Source organism: Penaeus vannamei, chromosome 3 (assembly GCF_042767895.1).
Source record: "Penaeus vannamei isolate JL-2024 chromosome 3, ASM4276789v1, whole genome shotgun sequence".
Classification (NCBI taxonomy): Eukaryota; Metazoa; Arthropoda; class Malacostraca; order Decapoda; family Penaeidae; genus Penaeus; species Penaeus vannamei.
The window spans coordinates 43,974,362-43,980,960 of NC_091551.1; positions in this window are offsets into that span (position 1 = coordinate 43,974,362).

The following is a 6,599-nucleotide window of genomic DNA, read 5'->3' on the forward strand; positions in this document are numbered from 1 at the left end:
GTCAATAGAGAACCTTGGGAGAGAAAACTCGGAATTTTGAACTTTTTGTTTTGTTTACGATTTTGGGATGAGAGAAGGAGAGGGTGGAGGGGGAGGGGGAGGTGGAGGGAAGAGAGGGTGAAGAAGAAAAGGGGGAGGGAGGAAGAGAAGGGGAGGGAGGGAGAGACGAGGAAGGGAGGGTGGAGGGGGGGGAGGGAGGTGGAGGGAAGAGAGGGTTTGAAAAAAGGGGAGGGAGGGAGAGACGAGGAAGAGGAAAGGGAGTAAAGGGGAAGGGGGAGGGGAAGAGAGGGTGAAGAAGAAAAGGGGGAGGAGGGGGCAGAAAGGAGGAGGGGTGGAAGGGGAAGAAGGGAGGAAGAGGAGGGAATGAGGGGTTTAAATGAAAGGAGAAGGAGGGAAAGAAGGGAAAGGAGACAGCTGAGAGGGTGGAGTGGAAGGGGAGGAGGAGAAGAGAGGTGGAGAAGAAAAGGGAGGAGGAAGAGAAAGGGAGGGAGGGAGAGACGAAAAGAGAGACAAGGGGAAAGGGAAGGGGAGGAGGAGGGAAGAGAGGGTTATGAAGAAAGGGGGAGGGAAGGAGAAGACAAGAGAAGGAGTAATGGGCAAGGGAGGAGGGAAAGAGGGTTTGAAGAAAAGGGGGAGGGAGGGGAGAGAAAGGGAGGCAAGGAGAGACTAGAGAAGAGGAGAGGGTGGAGGGGAAGGGGAGGAAGAGGGAAGAGAGGGTTATGAAGAAAAGGGGGAGGAAGGGAGAGAAAGGGAGAGAGGGAGAGACCGAAGAAGAAAAAGGAGGTAAAGGGGAAGAGAGGAAAGAGGAGGGAAGAGGGTTATGAAGAAAAAGAGGGGAGGGAGGGAGAAGGGGAGGGAGGGAGAGACGAGAAGAGAAGGGAATTAAAGGGGAAGGGAGGAGGAGGGAAAGAGGGTTATGAAGAAAAGGGAGGGAGGAGAGAAAGGGAGGGAGGGAGAGACTAGAAAGAAGGTGGAGGGGAGGGAAGTGGAGGGAAGAGGGGTTAATGAAGAAAGAGAGGGAGGAGGGAAGACAGAAGAGAGAGGGGAGGTAAAGGGAAGGGGAGGAAGAGGGAGGGTGAAAACAAAAGAGAGGGAGGGAGGGAGGAGGAGAGAGAGAGAGGGGGGAGACAAGAAGAAGGGAGTAATGGGCAGGGAGGAGGGAGGGAAGAGAGGTTGCTGAAAAAGGGGAGGAAGGGAGAGAAAGGGAGGAGGGAGAGGACGGAGGGAAGGGGTAAAGGGAAGGGAAGAAGGGAGGGGAAGAGAGGATGTTATGAAGAAAAGGGGAGGGAGGAAGAAGGGAGGGAGGGGAGACGAGAAGAAGAAGGGGGTAAAGGGAAGGGGGAGGAGGGAAGAGAAGGGGTTATGAAGAAAAAGGGGAGGGAGGGAGAGAGAGAAAGGGAGGGAGGAGACACGAGAGAAGAGGGGGTAAAGGAAGGGGGAGGAGGGAGGAGAAGAGATAGAAGAAGAAAAAGGGGAGGAAGGAAAGAAGGAAGGGAGGGAGAGACGAGAAGAGAAGGAGAGAGGTGGAGGGGGAAAGGAGGAACGGAGAGGATGAAGGAGGAAAGGATTGGTGGAGAGGAAAGAGGAAAGAAAAGAAATGGAAGGGGACAGGATAAAATTTAAGAAGCGAAAGGGAAGTAGAGGGTGAAGGAAAGGAGAAGAGGTAAGAGAAAGGCAGAAAGTAAGGAGTAATAATGCAAGAGAAGGGAGACAGGGATGGAAGGAAGAAAAGAAGTAGAAGGAAGTTGGAAGAAAGAAAGAAAAAAATGAAAGAAAGAAAAGAAAAGGAAGGAATAAAGAAAGACGTGAAGGAAGGAAGTAAGGAAGAAGAAAAGAAATGAAGAAAGAAAAACAGAGATGAGAAGGGAAAGGGGAAAAGGAAGCAAAGAAAGGATATGGTGAAATGTTAAAAAAAGAGGAAGTAGGTGAATACGGAAAGAGGAAAGATTAAAAGAAGAAGGGATGGAAAAAGTGAAAATAGAAGAAGAGAAGACAGACAAAACACAGAGAGACGGATAGACAGACAGGAGACAGACACAAATAGACCGAAAAAAAAAGAAAAGAAGGGATAGAGAAAGAGTTGCAGAATAAAGAGAGAGAGAGAAAAATGCCAAGAGATTTTCTCCAAAAATTCTAGCTTCAGGTTAGCTAAAAAAAAAACGTGTAAGCTTTATTTATTACGGATTCAACTGAAAGGAATATTTAAAGAAGTGTAGAAGATAATGAATAAACGATAAAAAAGAGAAAAAAAACAGAGGATTGATATAAGAGAAATTCTAAGATTTAATTCGGTTCTAAAAAGAACTGTTTAAAGAAGGTAATGAAATAAAAGAAGTATAGATGATAATAAATCATAGCGCAGGATTTTAATTTTACTGGAGTTAAGATCTGAAGTAGGGAAGGAATTTTTATTTATTTATTTATTATCATTATTTTTTTAGATATTAAAGAGATGACAGTGAAAATAATGAGGATAATGATTATAGTTTTAGGAATGCGTTCATTATCAAAATTATCTCAGTAAATGTTAAAAAAAGCAGCATTGATAATGATAACTACAATAGCAGTATTACTAGTGGGTGAAAATGATAGTGAATGATCTTGAAAATAAATAAAATGGCAATAAAATGTATGTAGGGAGAGATACGGAGGGAGAAAGGGAAGGAGAGGAGAGGGAGAGAGAAGAAGAAAGGGAAAGAGAGGAGGATAGAGGAAGACATGGAAAGAGAGGAAGACAGGGAAGGAGAGAGAGGAAGACATGGAAGGAGAAGAGAAAGAAAGGGGGACGAGCAGGTAGGGAGAGAACGGAAGACACGGAGAGGAACATGCTGAAGGAGGAGGATGAGGAGTAGAGGGAAGAAGAAAAAGAAGAGGAGGAGGAGGAGGGGAAGAGCTACCCCCAAGGCTCCTAGGATGACGAATGAGGAGGTGGCGTGAGAAGTGAAGGATCTCCCAAGAAGTGAAGGAGGAAGAACGAGGAAGATGGAGATTTTTTTTTTTTTAAGTGGGTATGGAGATGGAAGGGTTAGGTTAGGAATGTCTTCTGTGATTTTCTTTTTCTTTTTTTTCTTTTCGTTTTTCTTTTTTCTTTCTTATTGGGATAGTGTTTATTGTTATTGTTATTATCATTGTTATTATCGTTATCATTTTTATTGTTATTGTTGTTGGCCTGCTGTGTGTTTTTCTCTCTCTCTTTCTCATTCTCTCCCTCTCTCTCTCTCTCTCTTTCTCCCTCTCTCTCTCTCTCTCTCTCTCGCTCTCTCTCTCTCTCTCTCTCTCTCTCTCTCTCTCTCGTCCTCTCTCTCTCCGCCCTCCTCCCTCCCTCCTCCTCCTCTCCACCTCTCCTCCTCCCTCACCTCCCTCCCTCCCTCCCTCCCTCCCCCTCCTCCCTTCCTCCCTCCCTTCCTCTCTCCTTCCTCCCCTCCTCTCCTCCCTTCCTCCTCCCCCTCTCCCCTCCCCTCTCCCTTCTCCCTCTCTCCTATCTCTCCCTCACTTCTCCTCCTCACCTGTTGCCTTTTGTTTCCATTCTGCACGTAAAGCACGATTGCAAATCACCTTCTCTTCCTTTACCTTTATACCGTAAATTCTCACGGTTAATTTGCATATTCCTTTACGTATGGGAGGTATAAGGAAATGCAGCATTAACTACGGCCTTCGTATAACCTTCCTTGAGCAATTGATATAAGAAAAAGGGTTAGAGAGTTATGTTTTAATAGCGTTATTAAATTGTGGATCTTTTTTTGTCGTCGGATAAATGGGGGAGGAGAGGTGGAGGTAAATATTTTTCCCTTATGAGATAGGAAGTGTTGAGGGATGTTTGTAATTGTTGTTTATGTTTGTTCCTTCTGTTTTTTTGTTTTTTTTTTCTCTCTCTCTCTCTTTTGGGGGGTGGGGTGGGGGGGGGGCGTTTAAACTGACAGAGGCAAAAGTGATTAATGTTTTGTGTGTGTGATAATATCTTTAGCTTAATGGAGTGTGATCAATTTTTGCATTCCATCAGTTCATTATTCTTTCTGCTTTTTCTATTCCCTTTCATCAGCATTATCGGCATAACTATTAATCTCATTGACAAAATGTAAGAATAAATTTCAGGCAAATGAGTCTTAAGTATGTGTTAAAATTCCATGTATTTCTATTGCATGATATTAGTAATATGAACAAATTTAAAACGTATTTTTATTTACTTAATTTCTTTAACGTCCATTCCTCTTTATTCACTGTCTTATTCACCTTTATTCATTTAATCAATTACCTTCATTCACTTATTCATTAACTACGTTCAGTTACTCACTTATCCATTCTCCTTCACTAACCTACTCACCTCCGCTCACTTACTTTCATTCACTCACTCATTCACCTTCACTCGCTGACTCACCTTCATTCACTCACCTATTCAGTCTTCTCTTACTTTCATTAACTTATCTTCATTCACATATTCATTTTACGCACTTTCATTCACTTAATCATTAACCCTACTCACTCACCTTACACACTTTCATTAACTTATTAACTCTACTCACTTCCATTCACTTATAAACCCTACTCGCTTCCATTCACTCACCTATTCACCTTCACTCACTTACTCACTTACTCACCTTCACTCACTTACTCACCTTCACTCACTTATTAACTCTACTCACTTCTATTCACTCACCTATTCACCTACACTCACTCACCTTCACTCACTTTCATTCACTTATTAACCCTACTCACTTCCATTCACTCACCTATTCACCTTCACTCACTTTCATTCACATATTAACCCTACTCTCATTCACTTACACACATTCACCTTCACTCACACATTTATTCACCTACACTCACTCATTCACCTTCACTCACTCACTCACCTTACTCACCTTCCCTCACGTTCATCCACCCACATCACCTGCCACGCTATACACAGCAGGCACGTCTTCCCTTCCGTGCAATACAGCTCTATAAAACCCTGATATAGTCATAGACACTAAACCATTGCCAACGCCCGCTGGGTAACATGGGTGCTGTTAACTCCGGGTTGCTGAAGGATTGAGATTGGTGTGGGGGGTGGGGTGAGGGAGGGTGGGAGGGAGGGGGGAGGGGGGTGTTGGAGGGGGAGGGGTGAGGGGGAGGAGGAGGTGTTGGGGTGGGTGGGAAAGGGTTGTGTGTGGGGGGAGGGGTAGAGGTGAGGGGGAGGATTGTGTGTGGGGGGGAGAGGGAGGGGGAGGGGGAGGAGGAGGTTTTGTGTGGGGGGAAAGGGTGGGGGGAGGTGTTGGGGGAGGGAGAGGGTTGTGTGTTGGGGGGAGATGGAGGGGTGAGGGGGAGGGAGGAGGTGTTGGGGGAGAGGGTTGTGTGGGGGGAGAGGGTTGTGTGGGGGAGGGGGAGGAGGAGGTTTTGGAGGAGGGAGGGGGAGGGGGAGGAAGAGGTGTTGGGGGGGAGGGAAAAGGTTGTGTGTGTGGGGAAGGAGGGAGAGGGAGGTGTTGGGAGAGGGAGAGGGAGGGGAGAGGGGGAGGAGGAGGTGTTGGGGGGAGGGAGAGGGTTGTGTATGTGTGTGTGTGTGGGTGGGGGAGAAAGAAAAGGAGGGAGAGAAGGTGAACTAGAGAGAAAACATGATAAAAGGGAGGTTTATAGGGGAAAAAAAAAAGAAAGATAGACCAAAGAAGATAGAACAAAATAAATAAACAACTAAAACGACCCCAACCACAAAAAAAAAAAAATAAATAAAAAAAAATAAAATGAAACAAAACGAAGAGAGAGAAAGAGAAAGAGAAAGAGAGAGAGAAAAAAAAATAAATAAAAGAGACAGAGAGAGATCCCGACAAGGCAACGGGGTCTTTTCGGATAATTAGTCGTTCCCAGGGTTTGAGTGACGGCCCCTTGCTCCGCCCTTGGGATAATCTCTGCAGCCTAAAAACAAATATTCTAAGATGCTGGGGAAGAGGGGGAGGGGGAGGGAGAAGGTGGGGGAGGGAGGGGAGGGGGATGGGGTGGGTGGGAAAGAGGGTTGAGGGAGGGGGAAAGGGGGCAGAGGGGAAGGGAAGGGATGGGGGGAGGGTGAAGGGTGGAAGGAGGGATGGGGGAAGGGAAAGGGAGAGAAGGGGGATGGAGGGGTAGGGATGGGTTGGGGAGGGGGGATGGAGGGAAGGGGAGGGGGGGGGAGAGGGAGGAGAAGGCGTAGGGATGGGGGAAGGGGAGGGTTGGGGAGGGGGACGGAGGGATGGAGGGAGAGGAGGGGAAGGGAGGGAGACGAGGGGAGGCAGGGGCTGTAGGGGGAATGGAAGGGTGAGAGGAAGGGAGGGTTGGGGGAGGGGGAGGAAGGGGCTGTAGGGGGAATATAAGGGTGAGGGGAGGGGGTGAGAGGGAGGAGTGGGTATTCTAAGATACTGCGGAAGAGGGGAAAAGAGCGGAGGTGGGGGAGGGATGGGGGAAGAGGAGGGAGAGGGGGGGAAGGTTGCGGGAAAGAGGGAAGGAAGGGGGTTGTAGGGGAATGGAAGGGTGAGGGGGGGGGTGAGAGGGAGAAGTGGGGGTTGGGGGAGAGGGAGAAGAAGGAGGAGGAGGAGGAAGAGGATGGGGGCGTAGGAGGGAGGGGAGTAGTGGGAAGAGGGAAGAATGAAGATAGA